Source organism: Serinus canaria, chromosome 2 (genome assembly GCF_022539315.1).
Source record: "Serinus canaria isolate serCan28SL12 chromosome 2, serCan2020, whole genome shotgun sequence".
NCBI lineage: Eukaryota > Metazoa > Chordata > Aves > Passeriformes > Fringillidae > Serinus > Serinus canaria.
The window spans coordinates 3,063,488-3,090,075 of record NC_066315.1 but is presented as its reverse complement, the minus strand read 5'-3'; positions in this window follow the sequence as shown (position 1 = coordinate 3,090,075).

Below are 26,588 nucleotides of genomic sequence, written 5' to 3'. Positions count from 1 at the left end.
TGCTCTATTCCTGGAGAGCAAAAGAGCCCTGCAATAAAAACCAGTATTTACATGTGATTCTTCAGCAGTGGCCCCAAAAGCAAACACACTCTCTGTCAAGAGCCAGCCAGTAAATAGTGAAGTGTTATCAGAGTGCACCCCAGTTTGCATCTTCAGATAATCTTCCAACTTTACTGGAGCCATCAATCCTTCTCCACATAAAACAAGAGCACTGCTCCTTTACACAACCTCTTTGTTGGGCTTCTGGGTGGGATTTGTTTGCTTGAACACAGGCAAAAGAAAATGTTATTTGAGATTCTCCCTCGCAGCCCTGTGAGCGTGGCAGACGGGGATCTGCAAGATGTGCAGCACATCTGTGCTTTACAGGGTGGGAAGATGAGGCTGTGCAAGATGTGGGTGCTGTGTCAAAAGTGTTCTTTCAAATGGTGGTGGTGGTTTTGAGCTGTGGAGCACCATGTTACAGTGTTAATTTGTCTCAGGTCTTTAGCAATTGTTGGGAGTTAAATCACGTCCAGCCATGGAAAGATGGAGATAATCCTGATGAAAACATCTGAAAGAGGTCATTGTGAACCTGCTCCAAAAATACCTTATTTCTGTCCTTTAGCAGCAGCAGAGCTCAGGGTGACAGGTTCAGGTGTAGAAGCCCAGAGTGTAAATATCTGGGGGGCAGATTTCACTGGAATTCAGGGTTTTATTGTATCCAGCTGTGATTAGGTCAGCAGAAAACACACGTGGGACCCACTTGCCCTGGCTGGTTTCCCCTGGGCTGTGCTCTGATCCAGGAGAGCTCAGTCAGGGCTGGTGAGGTGTCCCCAGAGGTGTCCTCTGCTCTGGCTTTGGTCAGGTTCCAGGTCACTCCAGGCATTAAAATCACAGAAGGAATGGAAATCCTGATGCTGGAATGCTCTCAGACTTTGTGCTATTGGGAGTTTCAGACACAGCCTGAGAAGCAGGACCGTGAATTCAAAGCTGGTGCAGTCCTTCAGCTCTTTCAGAGGCTGACCCTTCTGTTTTCCCTTCAGTTTGGTTCGATTTTGGGTTATTTGTTCAAGCTGTAAAACCTTTTAAGTGCAATGGTTATACAAACAATAACAACCTGAGCTGAAGTTATCTGCTTGGACTGAATTCTGTTTTGAGTTGGAAACGGGAGCAGTGACCTGTGGGTTCTTGCAAAGAATGGTTATCAGTTTGAGATCCAATGCCACTTTGATTTTGGTACATAATTAATAATTAGAAACCATCCTAAATCTTTAACCCCTTATAATCTGTTCATCTCCAAAGCTTATCAGGACTTCTCCATTCATCCACTGTTTAAAAAATGGGGAAAATAAAGCCAGATCACTTTAAAAATCCTTAATTTTCATTAGAAGGATTAAAAAAATCCTTTTTTTTACCTACTCAGTGTTTTATTACCAATCACATTATGGAGGCAACCTGAAGAATATTTACAGAGGCTAAGCCATAAAACCATGACATGCTCTGTACCCGTGATCCCCTTTCACATTTATCTCATAACAGTGATAACACCTGCATAGATATGCTATGGAGCACTTGAGACAGCTCTTCAGGCACATCCTCTGCGTGGGTTTTAATGAATTCTGAGTGACAAAATATTTTTAATATCCTTGAGTGACTTCCAGTGTGAGGAATTTTGACAGAATTCGAGATGGGACTTCTGAGTTGCTTTAGATAGAGTGATTTCTTTTTCTTGTCTTCTACATAGGCAGGAAGGGTGAGCTCGGCTCTCATCTTCACCACATGGCCCAGAAAGTCACAAGACCCTCAGTTACAAGACTTTTTGAGGATTTATTGACCAATAAAACACTCCCAACAAGGGTATTTATGCTTTTGACCCAATCTTTAAATATTTAGTCTCATGGACCCATGCTTCAGTGGGAGCTTTCTTAGCCAATATTATGACACACAAACCCACAGTGCTGCACTCTAAAACTCCTCATTACCCTTGGGACTACTTTTATTTTTTCTATATTTAAACTCTAAAACTCTACACCTTCCCCTACTTAGCTTAAAGTGTCTCTGCTTTAAACTATAAATCCACGTTCTCCCTTCTGTCACCTCAGTTTGGGAGCCTTTTCCAAGATCTCAGATCAAATCCTGGGTTTAACTCCAAGCTTTGTCTTACAGGCCCAAAGTTCTGAGAGTTCCCTGCATTTCAGATTCCAACATTCCAGATTTGTTGTTCAACATGGTCACAATGCTCAGGGCTTGGTTTCTTGGTGTGACACAACTGGGAGCACCAGGGGTGTGCTGGCCAGGGAATCCTCCAGCAGGAAAACTTCAAATCCTTTGGAATTGCACAGAAGATGGTTTGAGGAAGGCACAGGCTGGAGCTGAAGGGAAGCTGAGCCATCCTGGAGGCACTGCCAGCATTCCAATGCTGGCTCTAATCAGCTCACTATTTATATCCCCAGGCAATTATTCATCAGGAGCTGCATCAGCAGACAAAAAAGATTGATTGCAGTGGAGGAGCCAGGGAAACCTCCCACCAGCAGCATGAGAAAGGAATCCAAAGCAGGGCCCAGACTTGAGGGAACACAGGTTTCCTCCTCAGAAGAGGATGAATTTCACACAGTGGGTGAAGCAGCTGATGGAGGGTGAGTCTGTTTGGTCTGAGCAGTGAGACTCTGATCTTCCCTGGCTGCCAAACCCCTCCAAGTTCTGTCTGCCCTCAGAAGGGCAGGGCTGTGTAGAAATGTCTGCAAAGATAATTTGGGAGGTCGTGAGTAGATCAGGCTTCTAGCAGGAGGGAAGCACGCAGCTCCTGGCAATTAATTAATTAATAAACTGCCTGATTAACTTGGGTACGTCACCATGATGACGTGATCAGTTTTCCTCTTATACCATTTCTTGTCTGCCAATAGTTTAGATATCTCTGACTGGGTTTGAGGTGGGGTTTCTTCTGTTTGGTTTTGTTTTGTTTTTTTGGGTTTGTTTTTTTTTGCCATTTCAAACCAGCTGTGATCACAGAATCAGGGAATAGTTTGGGATGGAGGAGAGTTTGAAGTTCATCTCATTCCAACCTTCCATGACAGGAACACCTCCCACTGTCCCAGGCTGCTCCAAGCCCTGTCCAGCCTGGCCTTGGGCACTTCCAGGGATCCAGGGGCAGCCAGAGCTGCTCTGGGAAACCTGAGGCCTTGTATTGGCCTCAGATCCTTTTATGGGTTCATTAGGGGGGAAATGTGAGACATCACAGAAGATCACAGGATAAATGTTTGCAAATCTCCAAAGGAACGAGCCCAAATCCTTTAATCAGAACACCTCTTGAAAATATCATCCCTCCACAGCCAGCTGAATCCATTTCACTAATGGAGTTTCATTTGTGCCCTCAAAGTCAATGGGGTGTCCTAAAATAACCCAATAATTGGGGTTATTTCCTCAAGGGTTGGGCAGTAATGTGCTGTAACACACAAGCCTTGTAAATTCGTTACTAAGGAGCCTTCAATGATTTTGGCACAAAAATGAGTTCCTTTTTTAAAAGAGATTAAATCAAAAGGGGTAAAAATATTCAGAATCCTTCACATTTTAACAAATCCACATCTACCCCATGACCAGAGGCAGCTCCCTGTCCCACTCAGGCAATGCTCCAGCTCACCACCCTCACAGGGGAGATTTTATTCCTAATCCCCAGTGCAGGATGCAGTGGAGAAGAGGAGAGGATCTCCTCCACCAGCTTGCTGGTCACTCTTTTTTTGCTGCAGCCCAGAACTCAGTCTGTGAATCCACATTTCTGAGCCATGTCCATCAATACTCAATCCATTTTCTTCAGGGCTCAAATCATTCTGATAAATGCCTCGTGGTTGTGGGGCCATCTTCAAATCCCTCTTGCCATGGGGATAAACTAAACCCTAACCTATACTCATCACACACCACTAAATAATCTAAAACAACAAATAAAAACAAAAAATACCCCCCCCAAAAAAATCAACAACTCCCCCAATCACTCAGTACCCCAACCAATACCCCAACTACTCAAATTCTATTTAAACCAAACAAAACCATCAATTTTGTGTAGTGGTTTTGGTTTTTTAATTTGAGATTTTTGTTAAGTTTGAGATTTTTTTTGGTTAATGCATTATTGAGTGTGGTGGGTTTCGTGTTGGTTAATTATTAGTGTATTTATTTTTTCTTGTGAGGTAGGATTAGGAGAAAGGTAAAGTAAGCTTAAAATTTTAAAGGGTATAAAGAAAAAATTATTAATAGTAACTAAAAGAAAGAGCAGTAAGAATTAGAATAAAAATTTTACAATATTTTTCTTTCTCTATAACTTTAGACTTTCCAATGATAATGAAAAAAAAAAAATTAAAATTTTAGTTAGTGTACTATTTTTAGAATAGATTTTTAAAAATTCATTTAGGGAGAGAAGTTTTTTTTGTTAATGTTGCGGAGATATTTTTATCAGGGAAAAAATAGGGGTTTTGTGGTTTTTATTTTTTTTATGAATAGTAGTTGTTTGGGGAAATTGTAATTGTGAAGATTTTTTTTTTAATAAATTTTTACAGTTGTGTTTCTGGGTTATATTATATTATATTTCTAGGTTATATTTGGGTTAATTATGGAGTGTTATTTTATTGTCCTCTGAATGACAGTGACAGTGAAGTGTCAGCCTGTAACATCTCTGGATGTTGATATACCCAAAGCCAGGGCTCCTATGACTGTGCAGAACCATTTACTACACAGGGAACTGGAAATTTATGGGGCACCACTAATCATATTTAATCCCCATCAATCCCCATTGAAACCACTGGAATCACTGAGACATATTTTAGAAACTGAATGAATTTCAAAAATGTAGCCACTTTTTCATCCTATAAAATCAATCTTCCACTTCAGAATACAGCCCTAAGGCTTGAAGATGACTGAAATTACTTAAATGCAGAAAGAATCTTTAATTACATGCTCATTTGAGAGGAGGAATGTAAGGCTGTGTCCCTGGATTCATTTTTCAGACTGCTTTAGCAGTCTTTGTGTAGAACATTCTCCTCTGATGGTGGACTGGAGAAATACATCCAAGAGGGAAACTTGCCTTGTGAAGAGACCCCATTTCAATTGTGACTGCCTGAGGAAAACTGAGATAAAATGTTCCTGGGTGAATCATGATCCATCCTTTGAGCTGTCTGGGACAGTGACAAGACCCTCCCAGTTAGGACAGACCTGTGGAAGACACACACTGGGCTGCTCCATGGAGAGGGACAGCTCTTCATGGCCTCAGGTCAGATGTTCAATGTCACAGGAAGGTTTGGGACCATGTCCTGTGATTCCAGCATGAAATGGGACAGGTCTGGTTTGGCTGTCAGCAGAAGGAGTCTGGGAGCTGTCAGCTCTGGGATAATTTAACCACATGGGTGCTTTCTTCCTAATCCCCATTTCTTGGTTGTTTTACCTCTGGAGCAGAGAATGTAAATCCTTTCCCCCCTCCCAAAACCATTCAGTATTTTTAAACCATAATATTTAACTCTGCATGTGCTGTGGAAATCTTGGCTGGCATCAGTTTTTTTGCAGGAATTGGTCACCTGTGGGAAAGCAGTCCCTGAAATCAGCTCCTATCTCAGTGATTTTCACTCATTTAAGGGCCAGATGGGATCATAGCTCACTTCCCTTGATCTTTTACACAGCCTGTGGGATGGGATTCACCTCAATAAATCAGTTATTTAGGGAATGAGGTTAGAGCTAGAATAGCTGTACCAAAATGAGCTTTCTTCCCTCTGCTCCTCGTGCAGGTAATGGAGAGGGATCATTTCTTTCACAGGGCATTTCTTTCTTCCCTGTGATAGATTTGGGTACAGGATGTAGAAATTACTGGGGCTGTGGCCTTCTCACAGTGGATTCATCATCCAGCCTTTGCCTGAGGAATGTCAGCAGTTTGTGCCTGAAAGTGCCAAGAAATGGAGAATCCACTTCTTTTCTTTCTTGTGCTACTGATTTATCAGCCTTGGTCTCAGAAACCAAACTCCAGAGGTGTGACTGGCTGGGCTGATATTGGTTCTAAGGGAATTTTGTGTGAGCAGCCCAGGGGAAGGTACACAGCCTGCACCATGGTGAACCCATCTCCATTCCTGGTACTGATATCCCAAAAGGCTGAGTGAAGAACTGCAGAACGAGGTGATAGCAATGACTGCTGACAGGGAAAGGTTTCTGCAAGGCCCAGAGGGAGGAGATGGATGTGGAGGGGTGTGACAGATGAAGAGAAAATGAGTGTTGAGGAAAGGTTTGTTCAGAGAAATCAGGTTGTGGTGAGCTGACCTGGGCTAGACACCAAATTCCCTCCAGAGCCACTCCATCATTCCCCTCCTCAACTGGACAGGAGAGAGAAAATATGAGGAAAGGCTTTGGGGTCGATGTAAGGACAGGGGGAGATGTCTCAGCAGGTGCTGTCATGAGCAAAGCAGGCTCGACTTAGGAAAAAAGAATAATTAAATGTATTACCAATAAAATCAGAGCAGGGTAATGAGAAATGAAAACCAAATCATAAAACACCTTCCTCCTACCCCTCCCTTCTTCCCAGGCTCAGCCTCACCCCTGGGTTCTCTGGAGCTGGCTGGAATTGCCTCCCTCAGATGCGGGGGAAGCTGCTCACAGCAGCCACCCCAGAAGTCCCCTGTTACCAAAACTTGGCCTCCCAAAGCAAGAACAGAAACACTCTGGTGCTAAACCACTGATAAAAGTGAATGATGACTAATTTAAAACTAATTTAAAACCAGGAAAACCAAGCTTGTTTAATTACAGACCAAATAAATAACCTGAATAATTAATTATGAGGAGATAAAGCCCAGTGTATGTTTTAGAGGGATAGTGCTTATCTGAGGTGGCTTTTGGGGATGACCATGTTCCACTGAAAATCAGTGAAAATAGGAGACATCTGCAGCAGGGTCAAACAGCACAAACAACTGCTTCAGAGTAAAACTGCTGACAGTGACAAGGCACAGACTAATGAAAGTGTAGAAGGATCTGTACTTTCTCTGGCAGCTTCTGAAAAATGCAGCATTGGTCAGTGCTGGAGCCAGACTTGCTGTGAAAATGATATTCTCTGCCACATTATAGTGCCAGTGAAGGTATTTTTATGACACTTTTTTTTGACTAGAAAATAATTACATGAACAGGGAATAGCCAGGGAAAAGGTAAGGAATATATTTTCACATCCTGATATACATTAATTCAGACACCATGTCTAACCCTCCTCATTGACTGCACAGTGAAATGGAAATAAAAACCCTAAACTCTGAGTCATGGGCTTTTCTCTCTTGATCAAAAAGTCTGTGGGATTTGTGACTCAGATGCTGAGTACCTATAAGAGATGGGCTGGTTAGATCCTTTAAGGATTTGTCTGAAATAATCCAAGTAGTTTGTAAAGGAGCATGTAGTTAAATCCTTGTCCCTCACCCTAATCACTGGCCCAAGCTGATTTTTTGGATTTGGAATGAGAAATAATGAACATTCATGAGGGTCAGGGTGGCCTGCAGGTGTGTCAGGCTGGTATCCTGCCCCTGTCCAGCACTGCTGGGCCTCTCCTGATACCCTGTAGGCATTCCTGCTCTCCCCACCCCTTCTAGCCCAAGAGAGATGTGAAGAAAATAAAAGTGATTGGGAAAAGGGCTACAAAGGTTAGCAGGAGCACAGTACAACATGCTGGCAACTGCCAGCCAGGAAATTCCCAGTTTGTACTGATCCATGGGATTTCCCCACACCCACCTGCACAGCTTTGTATTTTGTCACAGGGACACACCCTCAGGGAATTAAAAAAAATAAAAATAAAAAAAGAAATGAAGAGGTTGGGGTTCTATTCCCAATCAGTCTGTGGTGGTTGTGTAGCCATGCTGAGTTACACGAGTCATATCCAGCACCCTGCGAGTGTGCCATGATTTAAAGGAAGGTTTCTCAAACCTGGGTCTGGCTGGAGAAGGAGAAGGGATAGATTAAATCACATTTTGAGGTTCCTTTCATGCTTGTTTGTGTGATGCTGCATCCTGAACACTTGCCTTGGCACTTTTGTATTTGCTGAGAAATACCCCAACGAAGGCAGGAATGATGAATCTGACTCCAACTCATCAGAAGGCTGATTTATTACTATATTATATTATATTATATTATATTATTTATTTTATATTATATTATATTATATTATATTATATTATATTATGATTATAGTATATTATATTACAGAACATTACATTATATTACATTATATTATATTATATTACATAACATTACATTATATTACATTACATTATATTATATTATATTACATAACATTACATTATATTATATTACATTATATTAGATTATATTATATTACATAACATTACATTATATTATATTACATTATATTAAACTATACAATACTAAAGAATACAGAAAGGATACAGACAGAATGCTAAAAAGATAACAATGAAAACTCATTACTCTCTCCAGAGCCCTGACCCAGCCTGGCCCTGGTTGGCCAAAGAGTGAAAACAACTCCCAGCAGAATGCAATGGAACAATCACCTGGGGGTGAACAATCTCCAAACACATTCCACATGAGCACAGCACAGGAGAAGCAAATGAGATCAGAATTGTTTTCCTTTTCTCAGAGGCTTCTCAGCTTCCCAGGAGAAAAACCCTGGGTGAAGGGATTTTTTCAGGGAATGTGAATGGCACATTTTGATTCAGCCTGGGTGTGGAGCAGCGATGCTCCCGCTGTCACAGCGTGCACCATTGATTTATCACACTGAAGTGAGCACAACTGAAACATGGAGATTCATTAGCAGAGACCATTTACGCCCCAGGACTCGATATGTTTTCAAAATTATACTCTACAACCTCATTAGTGTCTTGTTCTCATTCAGGGATTCACCTGTCGAGGGACAAGAAAAGAAACAACAAGAGCAGAAAATTGATCCTTGGCACTGGTGTCTGATTCCTTGGGAATTCAGCATTTGCCTCGACATTCTGGGGTGCCAGGTGGATTCAATAAGTGCAGTGAGGCTCTAAAGTAGAAGTGTTGATGGCTCAAACATTGAGGAAAGAGGATAAAAGGTACAGGATTACTCCAGTCCCTCCTTTAAAAGTACAGCAGCTGCCTTTGTGTCACCCTTCATATGCTCTCAGATAAAAAAGAACATATTCTGATTATTTGTAACAGTGTTTTGGTCTCTTATGATCCCTTTAATAACTCCCCATGAATTTCCCAGAAGGTAGTCACAAAGCCATTTTCCATTCCTTTTTAAGGGATGTATTTTCTTCAGGACACATGAGTAATCCTCTCTGATGTTGTCTGCCTTAGATCTCCTTTAGCACTGAAAACTTTACAAAAAGGTAAATTAAATGTATCCATTTAGATGCTTTTAATTGGCAGCCAAAGTCAATAAGAAACTTTGGACTGGATTTACCCAAAGGGAATTGCTAAAAGATTTATGGAGAGAAGTGAGATTTTTATTGAAATGCCTCTTTTTACTATTTTTCCTGGACAGTGTCTGCATGAAGTTGGTAATTCCCATGTTCACAGCTGAATCTCTCTCTTCCCTGTTTCATGATCTCCCTGGAATGTGCTCTAGGCACACTCTCCCCAAGACTGAGGTTTTAATGGTTTTGGAACAACGTTCAGATGGGATAAAAGGTGTTGGGAGCACAAGGGCCTGTGGAGGTTCTGCTGCCAAATCACAGGAGCTGACTCCCTGCAGAGCAGGTTCATGGATGCACAAACCCCCTGGATGTGAGCAGGAATCCTCATGGGAGGGCTGGTGCAGCAGCAGTGACGGTGGTGGAGATAAATTTGGAACATGATGAGATTCACTCGTGGCTCCAGACACCAATGTCTGACTCGGCCTCTCTTGGGACACCTTGGGTTGATCCTGAAATGTGCCAGCTGAGTCACACTCAGTAACATCACCTCTCATCCAGCAGGGAGGATTCAGAACTGGCTGCATGGCTGGCCCAGAGGGTGCTGGTGAATGGTGCTGGCTCCAGCTGGTGGCCAGGCACCAGGGGTGTCCCTCAGGGCTCTGTGCTGGGGCCAGCTCTGTTCAATGTCTTTATTGACCACATGGATGGGGGGATTGAGTCTCTCATCAGTAAATCTGCAGGTGACTGAGCTGGGAGCTGTGTCCTTCTGTTGGAGGGCAGGAGCTCGGCAGGGACACCTGGAATGTTTGGATGGATGGGCAGAGTCTAACAAGGTGAAGTTTAGTAAGTTCAAGTGCCCAGTCCTGCATTTTGGCCCCAACAGCCCCTGCAGTGCTCTAGGCTGGGGACAGTGTGGCTGGGCAGTGACACAAAGGGACCTGGGGGCACTGGTCAGCAGAGACTGACCACGAGCCAGCAGAGTGTTCTGGTGGCCAAGAAGGCCAATGGCTCCTGGCCTGGCTCAGCAATGGAGTGGCCAGCAGGAGCAGGGAGGTCACTCTGCCCTGCCCTGGGCACTGCTGGGGTCACACCTGGAGTGCTGTGCCCAGCTCTGGGCCCTCAGCTTGGGAAGGACCTTGGGACACTGAGCACATCCAGAGGGGACAGCGAGGCTGGAGAGGGGCTGGGAACACAAACCCTGAGAGGAGCCCTGAGGGAGCTGGGGGTGCTCAGCCTGGAGAAAAGGAGACTCAGGGGTGCCCCCATCCCTCTGACAGCTCCTGAAAGGTGCCTGTGCTCAGCTGGGGCTGGGCTCTGTCTGCAGCAGCACTGACACACCCAGAGCTCACAGCCTCCAGCTGCACCCAGGGAAATACAGGCTGGAGAGCAGGGAAAAGTTTTCCCAGAAGAGTGATAAAGTTCTGGAATGGCTGCCTGGGGAGGTGGTGGAGTCCCCATCCCTGGGTGTGTTTGACAAAGCCTGGATGTGGCACTGGGTGCCAGGGCTGAGTTGAGGTGCTGGGGCTGGGCTGGACTGGATGGTCTTGAAGGTCTCTTCCAACCTGGTCATTCTGGGAATTCTGTGATTTATCCTGGAGTTGTCTGTGGGGAAGGAGTGACTGGGAGAAGTAGGTAAACTGTTTAGGAGTGAGGGGTTTCTCTTGGAAGGAGCCCCAGGGTTTTCAGCAGTGCTTTGGAACGTGGCACTGCAGGCCTGTGTCTGCAGAGAGCTCTGGTGTAGAGAACTGAGAGCTGCAGGACAGATCCAGGAGAAAATCCATGCAAGAGCTGCAGGTCAGATGCAATAATTGCAGGATGTCACCTTGTAGGGTCCCTGTGGTTTTCCAGGTGTGAAAGGAACCAGCAGCAGCCCTTCCATCTGTCCTGTCCACTCCAGATCCAGGGCCACCTCTGGCCCTGATGCCTTGGTGGCACTTGTGGACTGCACAGAAGGCTCTGTGTGCACATGCCAAGGTTTCCAGTGGAAAAAGGCTGAAGATCAGCTCCTGACCTTCACCCTGAGGTGATTTATGAGGGCTCGACTCCCGAACTTCACCCTGCGGTGATTTATGAGAGCTCAGCTCCTGAACTTCACCCTGGGCTGATTTATGAGAGCTCACAGACTCATTTCCCCCAGCTCTGCTGGGAGGATACTCCCAGAGGAGTGACAGAGCTGGGAGTCTGGCTGGCAGCTGCCTGAGCCTCGGGGTAGAGTTTGCTTGGACTGAGATTTTCCCATCTGCAGGATGGTGCTGATCATCCTCTTACCTGCCAAGAATTTGTGCTCTCCTCCAGAGGAAAGCACAAGGTGGGAGTGTTTGGTGCTGATGACCCAGTCAGAGTTTTGTAGACACATTTTTGGTCAGTCAGAGATGCTGTTTGGTGCTGATGACCCACTGAGAGTTTGCAGACACATTTTTGGTCAGTCAGAGATGCTGTTTGGTGCTGATAACCCACTGAGAGTTTGCAGACACATTTTTGGGCATTCAGAGATGCTGTTTGGTGCTGATAACCCACTGAGAGTTTGCAGACACATTTTTGGTCAGTCAGAGATGCTGTTTGAAGCCTGTGCCAGCTGCCCTCTTGAGAAGAAGGAGGACAATGCACATCAGTGTCATCTTTAGAGAGAAAAGACTCCAAAAAAGGGTGGAATGAGGCATTGTCAGCAGAAGAAATTCACATTCTCAACCACCTGAAAGAGAAAACAGTGTGCTTAACAACTATTTGAAGAAATATAGATAATACAGCAACAAAGAGAACCAGGATACCCAGCAGGGAGGCTCTTGTTTTTTATTAGCTCCAGGGTGTTCTCATCTGGGATGGGAATTGAACAACCTCCAAAAACCCCCAGGAAATGTAATTGCAGGGACACACTCTCAGTGGGCTTTCATAAATGAGCTGCTCATGGGAAGGGCTGCCCTGGAGGAGGAAGCTCAGGGCTGAGCTGAAGATATTTAGCCGATGGAGATCTTATCCAAATCTGCAAATATTATATATTATTACATATATTACATATTATATATGTAATCCTTATCCAAAGCTGCAAATATTTCATTCTGCTCTAACCAAACCAGAGGTCCAAGCAGAGCAGCCAGCCTGGAGGTGTAAATGGAAAGGGATTTTATGTTAATGCAAGAGAGAAGAGGTGAGAAAAAGCTTGAGAATTGCTGGGTTAGAGGTTCTGCAGGACAGGAGAGAAGTATTTTTTAATTTGCTGATAACCTCAGCCCCCAGAGGTTCACCCTCAGGTAGATCATTCATCCAGACAGCAAATCATAGGATAGAACCCCACAATGGTTTGGGTTGGAAGGAATCTGTGTTTCCACCCCACACCTTCCACTAGCCCAGGCTCCTGCAAGCCCCATCCAACCTGGCCTTGGGCACCTCCAGGGAATTCAGGGGCAGCCACAGCTTCTCTGGAAACCTGTGCTGGGGCCTCAGCACCTCCCAGGGAACAATTTCTTCCCAATATCCCATCTAACCCTGCATCTTTCTTGGGGTTGTTATGGGGCTCTGTTAGGAGTCAGCTGGCCTGACTCATAAAATCTAAAGATGATGTGTGGGCTGGTCCTAAAAGGCTATAAGGAGTACCATTACCATCAAAATAAATCACTTAATGCTGACAACATTAACATTTAACTTCTGGGATGAGATTGTTTTTTTTAGGGAGCCAGAGAATCCCTGCTAAATTCTGTGGAACTCTTACAGGATGAGTACATGGAGCAAGAATTCTCATGTTTACACTCAGTCCTCTCTTTTTAGAGCTGTAGTGTGGCAGTGTTCCTCACTCAGGGTCACCAAATGTAGAATTTGCAGGCAACCCCGACAAGGGAAGAGATGAGAATCTTGGCTCCATGATTCAGAAGGCTGATTTAATATTTTATATTATATTAAAACTATACTAAAAGAATAGAAGAAAGGATTTCATCAGAAAGCTTGAAAGGAGAGAAAAGAATGATAATAAAATTTTGTGACTGACCAGAGAGTCTGAGACAGCTGGACTGTGATTGGCCATTAATTAAAAACAACCACATGAGACCAATCAAAGATGCACCTGTTACATTGCACAGCAGCAGATAATTGTTGTTTACATTTAGTTTCTGAGGCCTCTCAGCTTCTCAGGAGAAAAGATCCCAGCAAAAGGATTTTTCATAAAACATGTCCTTAACACTGTAGCTTTGTGGCTGGGATGGTTCTTCAAGCTGTGCATTTTTTAACCACTTTAGCTTTATTATTTTGAAATGTAGTGGTGCTGCACACGAGCCAATTACACATTTTTTTTTACCTAACACTGGGCACAACCCACAGCAGACCTTAATGCCACTCAGTAGAAAGCTGGAATCAAATTTAGAGGCAGAAGGAATTTTTATTTGCCTCCTGAAACCAAATTCCCCTAGCTGGGTGAAAGAAATCATCTGCTGAGAAGCCATGGGAGCTCAAAGGGCATTTGGACACCGTGGGTGAAGATTTGTCATCTCCCTCCAGCTCACACTGGTGTTCTTAGTCCAGCATGCTCAGCCATGGTCATTAACATGCAAAACACACGTGCTCCTTAATTATGAAGTGATATTTTTGGGTTATCATGCCCAGCTAGGAAAAGTCTACATTTTCTGCAAAGAAATCCATGGAGGGCATCAGCCCCGTGAGGGGAGAAAATGGAACATTGTGAAAGCTTTGCTGCAGCCCAGCTGCTTTTCCAGCACATTTTACTTGTTTGAGAAAGTTTGCAATCCCAAAATATACAGGGCAGGGAGGACTCATGTAAGCACCAATCTGGGATAGCAGGAAAAACATGGCTGAGTGCTCTGAGGGCAGAAAACCTGGAAAATGGAGCACTGGTTAATGGTTATCTCCTGTGAAGGGATCAGGGGTGAGGTTAAAAGGTTGAAGGTTTTACAGTGTTTTCCAATGATGTCTGCAGGGTGAGACCCAGGTTTTCTGGATTGGTCTCAAGTCTGATATAAATAAATGAGTTTGGAAAGTGAGCTGTGAAATCTCAGCTAATTCACCAACTGGCTTCTCTCAGCTGCAAAAACCTAAACCTGTGTCAGGATCCAGCCCATGCAGGAGGTCAAAATACTCTGCTGCTGTTGAGTCCAACCCACCTCCATTTTTCACATTTTCTGAATTTTCTGAGGCTGGCACCAGCTGCTGGGACAAGCAGACAAGATGGGCAGGTTGGAGTTATTTTTATCCCCACAGCTGTTCAATCAGACTCTCAATTTAGCAGCTCAGTTCTGTGGATAATCTCAGTGTAATTAAAAGGTTTAGGTAAAATTCAGAAACGTACTTAAAATTTTGGCAATTGTTATTCTAGAATCAGCAGCAGTTACAAGCACATCATTATTCTGGGTGTAGTACAAACCCATTATGGGATATAATTCTGGCCTATGTTGTTTGCAATAGAGCTAAAAATTTTCTTTTTGCACAGACCCTGTTTCTTTTTAAATCTATCAGTTAAAGAAGTGGGGATGTTCCTGTATAGTTCACAATTAAAAAAAAAATAACAAGCTGATACCTTTGAATAGTCTTATAATATAGCATTGGTGATTTTGAACAGATTGTTGTTAAAAAATTATTCTCCATTAAAGAGAATAATTAGGATAAGGGTTAATTAGGATGAATGAATTGGTTGCCACAAAATAATTTCCCCCCTTTTTAGTTCATTAAGGAATTAAAGTTTTGGGGGTTGACCCAAACAATTTGTTTTCCATATTTCTGGTGGGATCTTTTTTGGCACTGCAAAGACAACAAGATTTAGCTATGAAGTGGTGAAAAACAGAGATGGAATGAATGAGGAGCCTGGCAGGAGAACTCCCAGAAGACAGAATTCCACTGTGTTCCAGCCCTGTGTTCCACCACTGGCTCATCCTCCCCCCCTTAAGACCTCTTGCATTCTCTAGCAATTCAGTTTGTGGCTTGAAACACAAATCTTTCAATTCATAAAATTATTTTTTGTTAATTTTCCCCCTCCATCATTATTTATTTAGAATGACACAGTTCTTAGGTGCTGCTCTCACAAAATGTTTGTGATCTGCCAGCACACCCCCAGCCAAGGAATATTGATTGATAAGTTGTTTTCCCCACACTTCATCTTATTTATGAAGTGTACTCACTTCCTACTCTGGTGCTGCTCTGTGCAGAAAAAACCCCAATAAATTAAAATTATGTTAATGAGGGGGTAAAACCTATGAAAACATCCTCATGGATCAGTGCCCAGATGGGTATCCTGTCCTCAGCATGTCCAAAGCACCTTCCCAGGGACAGGTGCTGGAATGTGAGAGGTTCCCTTCACACAGTCTCCTAAATTCCTTCAGGATGGGGCTTGGGTGTCAATGAGGCTTGGAGAGCACCCTGAGATGTGCTTGCCTGGTTTTTGCATTTTCCTTTTCTGAATATCTCCAGTCAGTTTTGACCTTGTCCAACCTTTTGCTCCAAGCTCCTTCAGAGAGTTCCACAGCTCCACATCCCTTTCTCTGCCATCTCCTTCGTTTGTTTTGAGCTGGGCACTCACTGATTTGATTTGTTGTGAGGTAATTACTGCACAAGAACAGATTTGCTGCCTTTTCACTTTCTCAGCCACTGCTCATGTCACTCTGGATTCTGCAGGTGTCCATCATCCCTTCCTCACTCATCCCTTCCTCACTCATCCCATGCCAGGCTGGATTCCAGCCTGTCCTTTTGCTCCTCATTCCAACACCACCAATCCATGATGGATCATCCCTTCAGTGATGGATTTTCCATGAGGATTTTACAGAATTATTATAAGGTGACCAGAACCACACACAATTTCCAAGATGGGAGGACATTACCCACAGAAAAATGCCTTCTATTTTTTTTCTTCCTTTCCCTAGAATATCTCAAATTTCATTTGCTTTTTTGACTGATACTTCTGCTGAATTGACATTTCCATAAGAGAATTGCTGGCCCAAGACCTCATTTTTCAGAGCTAGCAGCTGTGCCAGAGCCTGCCATCGTTCAATCCCTCACCAGCTCTCCTGGACCCCCTTTAGGGACTGGAAGGGGCTCTCAGGTCTCCTTGGAGCCTTCTCTTCTCCAGGATGAATAAACCCTTATATCCACAGGAGAGCTGGAGCTGTGAATGGATTTTTTTTGAATGCAGGTCCCAGGAGCCCCCAAATTTACATCAGGACCCGTTCTCTCATGACTTTTCTAAACATTTATCACAGCACTGGCGAGGGTGGAAAAAGGCTGCCATGGGTTTTAAAAGAAAAAATCATCATTTAAATTAACAGCAAAATACAAAGACCTTCAGCATAAAAAAAATTATACATCTCACCCACTCACCTTAAAAAAGACAAAACTAGTATTCAGCAGAGTCAATAAAAGTTAAATTTTCTTATGTGTAATACAACTGTTGGCTGAAGAAAATTAGCATTTCAAATAGATTTGCTCATTAAAATGAAGATATCTTTTGATAAAATACCATTTCCTGGGATTTCAATTTTGGCACTAAAAAATACAAAGAACTAAAGGCAGAATTCAGTGGAAATCCCCTTCCCTTCCCTTCCCTTCCCTTCCCTTCCTTCCCTTCCCTTCCCTTCCCTTCCTTCCCTTCCCTTCCCTTCCCTTCCCTCCCTTCCCTTCCCTTCCCTTCCTTCCCTTCCCTTCCCTTCCCTTCCCTTCCCTTCCCTTCCCTTCCTTCCCTTCCCTTCCCTTCCCTTCCCTCCCTTCCCTTCCCTTCCCTTCCCTTCCCTTCCGTCCAAACCTTCCCCAACCTTCCCAAATCCTTCCCTTCCGTTCCCTTCCTTCCCTTCCCTTCCCTTCCCTTCCCTTCCCTTCCCGTCCCTTCCCTCCCTTCCCTTCCCTTCCCTCCCTTCCCTTCCCTTCCCTTCCCTTCCTTCCCTTCCCTTCCCGTCCCTTCCCTTCCCTTCCCTTCCTTCCCTTCCCTTCCCTTCCCTTCCCTTCCCTTCCCTTCCCTTCCCTCCTCCTTCCCTTCCTTCCCTTCCCACCTTCCCTTCCCTTCCCTTCCCTTCCCTTCCCTTCCCAACCTTCCCCACCTTCCCAACCTTCCCTTCCCTTCCCAACCTTCCCAAACCTTCCCAACCTTCCAAACCTTCCCAACCTTCCAAACCTTCCCTAAACCTTCCCTTCCCAACCTTCCCTTCCCAAACCTTCCCTCCCAACCCTTCCCTTCCCAACCTTCCCTTCCCTTCCCAAACTTCCCTTCCCTTCCCTTCCCTTCCCTTCCCAACCTTCCCTTCCCTTCCAAACCTTCCCTTCCCTTCCCTTCCCTTCCCCAAACCTTCCCTTCCCCTTCCCAACCTTCCCTTCCCTTCCCTTCCCTTCCCAAACCTTCCCTTCCCTTCCCAACCTTCCCTTCCCTTCCTTCCTTCCCTTCCCTTCCCTTCCCTTCCCTTCCCTTCCCTTCCCTTCCCTTCCCTTCCCTTCCCTTCCCAACCTTCCCGTCCCAAACCTTCCCTTCCCTTCCCAAACCTTCCCTGCCCCCAACCTTCCCTTCCCTCCCAAACCTTCCCAAACCTTCCCAAACCTTCCCAAACCTTCCCAAACCTTCCCAACCTTCCCAACCTTCCCTTCCAAACCTTCCCAAACCTTCCCAAACCTTCCCAAACCTTCCCAAACCTTCCCTTCCCAAACCTTCCCTTCCTTCCCAACCTTCCCTTCCCAACCTTCCCAAACCTTCCCTTCCCAAACCTTCCCTCCCAAACCTTCCCAAACCTTCACTCCCAAACCTTCCCTTCCCAAACCTTCCCTTCCCAAACCTTCCCAAACCTTCCCAAACCTTCCCTTCCCAAACCTTCCCAAACCTTCCCAAACCTTCCCAAACCTCCCCTCCCCTCATTTTTGGCCTTTCAGCAGGCGTTGAGGGTGTTGGCCAAGGACTGATGTTCCAAGGTGCCAGAGTTTTTACCAAATTCCTGGGATGGGTGAGGACTCAGAAATGTCCCAATTTCTGCTTAGATCAGTCACATTTGCAAGAACAGCTGTGTTGCACCAACACAGAGCGAAGGGTTGGAACCATGAATCCCCATCAATTTAAAAAAATCAGATTTTAAATCCAGCAGTGTTGTGCTTAATCCCAAATTCTGGAAAGTCGGGGGTTTTAATTTCATAAACTAAACACGTATCCTAATTGAAAAAACAAATTAAATCCAAAAAATCCTGGCAAATGCCAAAAATACGACCCCGTGCCTCGTGCAATGCAGTTGTTCCATTTCTGCTGATGCAATCAGTGTTGTTTATGTCCTTAAATCCCATAAACAACAGCCCAGCACTAAAGAGCAGGCCAAACCCAAATCATGGGTGTGCTGTCAAGAGGCTGGAATGTTGGACACACAGATTGCTGGGGTGGAAAAAACCCAAACCTAAAGCAGAAGTGGGGCTGCAGGAGCAAACTGAGCACCACAGGCTTGTTCACTGGGAATGTCAGGGGGAATTGTTCTCATCCTGTGGAACACTGATTTAATGCACCACTGAGCTGATGGTCAGTTTGATGCCTTGTGCAGGCTGCCCTGGAGCAGAGGCTGGACAGAGCTAAAGAATAGAGCAGGGATTGATTCCAAGGATCTCCTCCATGGATGCACCTGGGGCAGCAGCAGAGCCCAGCCAGGGCTGAACCCAAGATGACCCAAAATGGCCCCAAAATGCACCAGCGCTCCCGGGGTCTCTCCCTGGGATCAGCTCTGCTCCATTCCCACCTTGCAGTTCATTGTCCCAGCCCAGCTTTAGCCCAGGCACTCCCACCCTGCTTGTTTTTCTCTCTCCAGCCCACGGGGTTTGTGCTCCTGGCCTGAGATTTGGCTCATTTGTCCTTGGTGCCCAGCTGGAGCAGGAATTGTTTTGTCTCCCTGCTCTGTGCACAGAGCTCACCATCCCATAATATGGAGCTCAGACCCACACAGTAAAGCAGCACAGAATGTGAAAAATATAAAAGCTGAAACCTGAGGCATCAAGTTAATATCCTTAAATAAATCATCACTGAAGGCAGTGGGGGAATGCTGATTGCTTCCACTCATGGCCTGGCCTCGGTGCTTTTCCTTCCAGGTCCATTTGCTTTTATTAAACAGATGGATGGTCCTGTGATCTGTGGGTTTTAAGGGGTTGCCCTCATGGACAGGCTTCAAAGCCTGCAGTAGATGATGGGGACTGTGACCTGCAGCCCAGCCCCTGGTGATGGAGACTCTCACTGTGGTGCAGCCTTTGGATCCTGCACAGAAGTGCTGATTTCAGCTCCTTATTCATTAATCTCATCAAAGAGAAACAGTGCTAAAGACTTCAGCTCATACACAGGAGAGGAAAAAAATTAGCTGAGGGTGGCTGAGCACTGGCAGAGCTGCTGGGTACCTGGTGATGGAGCAAAGGAGGGACTGAAGTTCACAATTCCAGGGAATTCGCTGTCTTGTTTAGGAGCCAGGGCAGAACAGACAGATTTCAGGACTGGGATTTCAATGGTTCAGTCAGTAGGGCAGGTGAAGAAGAGGTAAAATATTGATTTTAATGATGCCAGGATCAATTTCATCCAATATCAACGATGTTAGCAACAGACTTACTTTATCCCAGCAGTGCCATCAAATCTGAGATTACATTGCAGTTATTAAATCCATCCTTTAATCTGATAAATTTAGTGTGAGGACATTACCAATGTACTCATAATCCCTCTTTATCTCTCCACTATTGGTGGCTGTAGTGTTGAGTCTGAGATAGAATAAATGAGATTTGAGAAGCAAGATCAATAGTTTTGAGCAGCAAAACCTGTCTGCCAGCTTCAGAGATGAGAGGAGGAAGAAGATATGTGTTGATGTTTCAAGGAAGTCAGAAACATTATCCACAGTGTCCTTAAATCCAGGTGGATTAGCTGAACTAAGACAATTTAATAATTGGATTTTTGTTGTGGTGGTTAATTGTACCACATTGATAATATCCACAGTCAAGTGTTGCAAGTTCTCTCCCTTCATGGCTCCCAATGGATGGAAAATGGGTGTAAGAGATTGTTAGTGGGGTTTATTATGTACAGATACACCCCAAAATGTTGTTAGCCCTCTGTGAGATGAGTCCCACCCAAATATGCTTTTGAAGAGGCATCAGCCTGACTGGGAGAAAAACAACATTATTTTAGGTACTGTGGAGAAAATGGTTGGGAATGGCAGGTGAAAATGACTGGCTTCTAAAATCTGGGATTGCAAAGAGGGGAACCTGCCTCCAGTTCCCCATTTTACAACAAACTTCCTGGTTTGGGGAATGAGCACAACACTGGAGGTGTTTGGATTCTTCTGACATCCTCAGAACCTCCACGTAGATACTCCCTCTTCATCCCAAAGTCCAGCTCTGTCAGGAAACCTCTAATTCACCTGGAAATCCATTCACAGAATGTGTGAATGCTGAGTCTTGGCTTCTTTCTGCCAGGGTCAGGATTAAATGTGTGAGATGGAATTTCGTGTTGGGACTCAGGTGTTTATCAGCTCTTATCTCTGTCACAGCCTCACAAACCCTGAGCTCTGCAGCACTTCACTCTCACAAACTGAAAATGGAGCCCCAGCTCTCTCTCTCCAAGGCCTTTGAAGGATCAACTGTCCAGTTAAGAAATGACACCTCAATTATTTTCACTTTTAACCCAATAACCAACAACCATGGCTGCAATGGGGACTTTTTATCCAATGACACCAAAACCACCCAAACCCATGGAGGAGAAGGGGAAGGAGAAGGAGAAGGAGAAGAGGAGAAGGAGAAGGAGAAGGAGAGAAGGAGAAGGAGAAGGGAGAAGGAGAAGGAGAAGAGAGAGAGGAGAAGGAGAAGGAGGAAGGAGAAGGAGAGAGCGAAAGGAGAAGCGAGAAGGAGAAGAGAGAAGGAGAAGGAGAAGGAGAAGGAGAAGGAGAAGGAGGAGCAGCCTCCACCCTAAAACCTCTATTTTGCTTTATATCCATCACTGCATTCTAAACCCTCAAACTCTGAGTTTCCCACCCTGTGATATCACACACTTCTATCCCAACTCCACACCCACAATCCCAGTTCTGTCATTCCATTCTGGAAGCTTCTCCATGGCCTCAGGTCAGTGCAGTGTTCTCTTGGGGGTCAGTGCCTGGCAGCACAGAAATCTGGAATTCTCAGCAGCCAGGGCTCCAAGAGGTGAACAACATAAAAAATTCTGGGAAAAAAAAATTGGTGAAGCCAGAGTCATTTATTTGAGGCTGTTTCCAGATTAGTCAGTGGCTCTTACAGGTAAAACTCAAAAATGTAGCCCTGGATAAGTGGAGCCCCCTGGCCATTGCAAGGCTGAGGCAGTGACTGCAATGAGGTGACACCAACCTTCAGCTGCATCCCAATCTCTGTGAAAGCTTCTGCCATGACAGGGCATACTGATAAGGAGTGAAAAATGGAGAAGGAAAATCAGCATTATCAATCTGGAGTATTAAACTGGAATGACTTTAGGAGGGGTTATCCAGACCTTATAGTCACAGGCCTCATGTGATCTGTCAGGCCAAGATTAAAGTGTCAGCCCTGTTTTGAGGGTTGCTGAATATCCACAGTGCCCCAGCTACATTACTCTGAAACTCATAAATCTTTCTAAAGTATGTATTAAAGAAAAAAAGGGATTTTCAAGGTTTTCATTGCTATGAGAGTAAACTTGGTGAATTTTTTTAGTTTGCACAGCAGAAAGAAGAGACTTAACAACTGTTCTATTTTTTTTTTTTGTTTGAAGTTAACTTCTACAATTTATTTTTTTCATATGCTTAGATAATGACAATTTACAACAGATAGATACACAACATTTGAGTGTAAATCAACTGGAAAGTTAAATAACTTATTATTGACATAAAACTCAAGGACAAAAATAATAAAAAAATTGAAAGGATTGAGAGCAAGTCTAATGCCCATCCTTGGGGGTTTTAACAGAAAGGAAGGCAGCAGTGCTGTCACCATTCACAGAAATATGGAATGTCTGAGCAGAATCCATCAGCTGCTAAGGTGGAGGAGAACAATGTAGAATTTGTGACATCCAAAAGCTGCAAGGTTTTCTCTCACAAAGATTATGCATTCAGGAAATTGGAGTAATTCCTAAAATTCTGAATGAGCATTGATAGTGATTTCTGATTTTCAAAGTCTGAATATAAAAACCTACAAGGAAATAGAGCCATGAGTATGAGCCTGTGTTCAAGTCAAGCTGGGAAACCCACAATTGTGTGCAATAATTTTCAGGAATTATGGCAGCTCTCTAACCAGGAAAATGCAATTAACTGAACCAAAAGATGGAAAGATAGAAAAGATAGAAAACAAACCATTCCCACTCTAAAACTGTCAGAGTAATTTTCAGATTGAAGGCTCACAGGGTTAACAAGACATGAACTTGAGAAATTTAGCAGGGAAAAAAAAAAGGAGTTGGAAGAACATGACCAAGTTCAGGGCAAAAATCAGGATTGACGAGGTTTGAAACAGCATTTTGAGATACAAGACAATCTCTGGGATGCAGTTTCAACTTCTAGTCCCATAAATAAACAAAGTGCATAAATAGTTGCATAATACATAGTTTGGAGAAAAATAAGGCATAATTTCAGCCAGAGGCTGGGTTCATATAGGGGGGAAATGTGAGACATCACAGAAGATCACAGGACAAATGTTTGTAAATCTCCAAAGGAACGAGCCCAAATCCTTTCATCAGAACACCTCTTGAATCCATTTCACCAATGGAGTTTCATTTGTGCCCTCAAAGTCAATGGGGGTGTCCTAAATACCCCAATAATTGGGGTTATTCCTCAAGGGTTGGGCAGATAATGTGCTGTAACACACAAGCCTTGTAAATTCGTTACTAAGGAGCCCTCAATGATTTTGACACAGAAATGAGTTCCTTTTTAAAAGAGATTAAATCAAAAAGGGTAAAAATATTCAGAATCCTTCACGTTTTAACAAATCCACATCTACCCCATGACCAGAGGCAGCTCCCTGTCCCACTCAGGCAATGCTCCAGCTTGAACCTTTGACCATATTAAGTCCTAGTGCCTGAAACAGTAGGAAAAAGCAGGAAGGGAAAATTGGGAGAAGCCAGAGTCATTTATTTGAGGCTGTTTCCAGATTAGTCAGTGGCTCTTACAGGTAAAACTCAAAAATGTAGCCCTGGATAAGTGGAGCCCCCTGGCCATTGCAAGGCTGAGGCAGTGACTGCAATGAGGTGACACCAACCTTCAGCTGCATCCCAATCTCTGTGAAAGCTTCTGCCATGACAGGGCATACTGATAAGGAGTGAAAAATGGAGAAGGAAAATCAGCATTATCAATCTGGAGTATTAAACTGGAATGACTTTAGGAGGGGTTATCCAGACCTTATAGTCACAGGCCTCATGTGATCTGTCAGGCCAAGATTAAAGTGTCAGCCCTGTTTTGAGGGTTGCTGAATATCCACAGTGCCCCAGCTACATTACTCTGAAACTCATAAATCTTTCTAAAGTATGTATTAAAGAAAAAAAGGGATTTTCAAGGTTTTCATTGCTATGAGAGTAAACTTGGTGAATTTTTTTAGTTTGCACAGCAGAAAGAAGAGACTTAACCACTGTTCTATTTTTTTTTGTTTGAAGTTAACTTCTACAATTTATTTTTTTTCATATGCTAAGATAATGACAGTTTACAACAGATAGATACACAACTTTTGAGTGTAAATCAACTGGAAAAAGTTAAATAACCTGTATTATTGACATAAAACTCAAGGACAAAAAATAATAAAAAAATTGAAAGGATTGAGAGCAAATCTAATGCACATCCTTGGGGGTTTTTAACAGAAAGGAAGGCAGCAGTGCTGTCACCATTCACAGAAATATGAAATGTCTGAGCAGAATCCATCAGCTGCCAAGGTGGAGGAGAACAATGAAGAATTTGTGACATCCAAAAGCTGCAAGGTTTTCTCTCACAAAGATTATCCATTCAGGAAATTGGAGTAATTCCTAAAATTCTGAATGAGCATTGATAGTGATTTCTGATTTTCAAAGTCTGAATATAAAAACCTACAAGGAAATAGAGCCATGAGTATGAGCCTGTGTTCAAGTCAAGCTGGGAAACCCACAAATTGTGTGCAATAATTTTCAGGAATTATGGCAGCTCTCTAACCAGGAAAATGCAATTAACTGAACCAAAAGATGGAAAGATAGAAAAGATAGAAAACAAACCATTCCCACTCTAAAACTGTCAGAGTAATTTTCAGAGTGAAGGCTCACAGGGTTAACAAGACATGAACTTGAGAAATTTAGCAGGGAAAAAAAAAGGAGTTGGAAGAACATGACCAAGTTCAGGGCAAAAATCAGGATTGACGAGGTTTGAAACAGCATTTTGAGATACAAGACAATCTCTGGGATGCAGTTTCAACTTCTAGTCCCATAAATAAACAAAGTGCATAAATAGTTGCATAATAATAGTTTGGAGAAAAATAAGGCATAATTCCAGCCAGAGCTGGGTTCATATAGGGGGGAAATGTGAGACATCACAGAAGATCACAGGACAAATGTTTGTAAATCTCCAAAGGAACGAGCCCAAATCCTTTCATCAGAACACCTCTTGAATCCATTTCACCAATGGAGTTTCATTTGTGCCCTCAAAGTCAATGGGGTGTCCTAAAATAACCCAATAATTGGGGTTATTTCCTCAAGGGTTGGGCAGTAATGTGCTGTAACACACAAGCCTTGTAAATTCGTTACTAAGGAGCCCTCAATGATTTTGACACAGAAATGAGTTCCTTTTTTTAAAGAGATTAAATCAAAAAGGGTAAAAATATTCAGAATCCTTCACGTTTTAACAAATCCACATCTACCCCATGACCAGAGGCAGCTCCCTGTCCCACTCAGGCAATGCTCCAGCTTGAACCTTTTGACCATATTAAGTCCTAGTGCCTGAAACAGTAGGAAAAAGCAGGAAGGTAAATTGGGAGAAGTATCTGAACATGTTCATATTTATATGACTGATAGCGAAGTAGTCACTGATTTATAGCTGCATTTTCTATTTAAAAAGAGAAATTGAAATTGCACCCAAAAAAAAGATAAATGTGAGATGAAAGAGAATGTTTTCCTATGGTTTGTTCAAAACAATTTGGGGTGACCAAGAACTGTCTGGAAGGAAGAGTTTTTCTCCCCTCCCTATAGTTTTTATTTAAATAATCCCTAATTTTTATTCTCTTGTCCTTTTCCTTTTATGTATGATGAGAGGGGTTGGTTAATTAAAAAAAATTTAAAAGATGTGTCCATCTTGATTTGTTGCAATTCCATTACACATACTGACACAGTCCTTTTCAGGTACAAATCAAAATATCTTAACAAAAAGTTAGCAAATAAACAGATTCCCCTAAAAAACCAATATGTTGTAGTGAAGGAATTTTTGATTTGTGTTTTACCCTTCAATCTTTACAAGGTCTATAATGAACCCACCTTAGCCTTCATGCACTTGGTTGTTTTGGAGCTCAGTCTCACCTGCCAGACTTACCAGGATAAACTTACCATAAGAATTAATTATTTTAGATTAAAAGATCACCACCAGGACTAGGATGACCACACGAGCTCCCCCACCAAGAACTGAGATGGATCCTTTCCCAGAACTGCTTTGGTGCTTTTAGAGCAGCACGAGTTAAAATAACCACACATAAATCTATTTACTACAAGGTTTCAGAAACCTGGGACTGCTTTCAGCATAATTCTGTGAAATAAGTGGAATTTCATCATTACAGCCTGTGAGATCTGTGAAATACGTGACATTTGCACACAGAGCTCTTGGAGTTGTGTTTAATATTGGTTTGGAATAAGTTCAGCATTGCATTTATTAAATAGCAGGGGAAATTATTAGGCCATTTTACCTTATTTTGTGCTCATTTGGTCCTAATGATTTGCTCTGGTACAACCTAAACTGAGGCACCTGGATAATCAGATCAAACAAGTAGGCCATAAATATCAACCAGAGTCAGAAAGAAAAGGAAAGGAAGAATTTTTGACATTAGCTTTCCATGCTAAATTTTAACATAAATTGAACATTACTATTTATTCAGCTTTTAATATCATTGTGGAGGAAGATTCAGTCGGGTCCCAATGTGGCACTACTTGTTTAAGATGTCCAGGGAAAAGCAGAGAAAAATGTTAATTAGAGGAGAGCTTATTGAAATAAGATTTTCCTCTGTTTATTAACAGCCTAGAGGCTTAGAGGGGGGATATGCAGCAGACTTTTAATTAAACTGTTTACTTTTAAAGGGAATTTGCTAGAGTTCATCAGAGTCAGGAATGTGTTAGTGGAACAATAAAATGGTAAG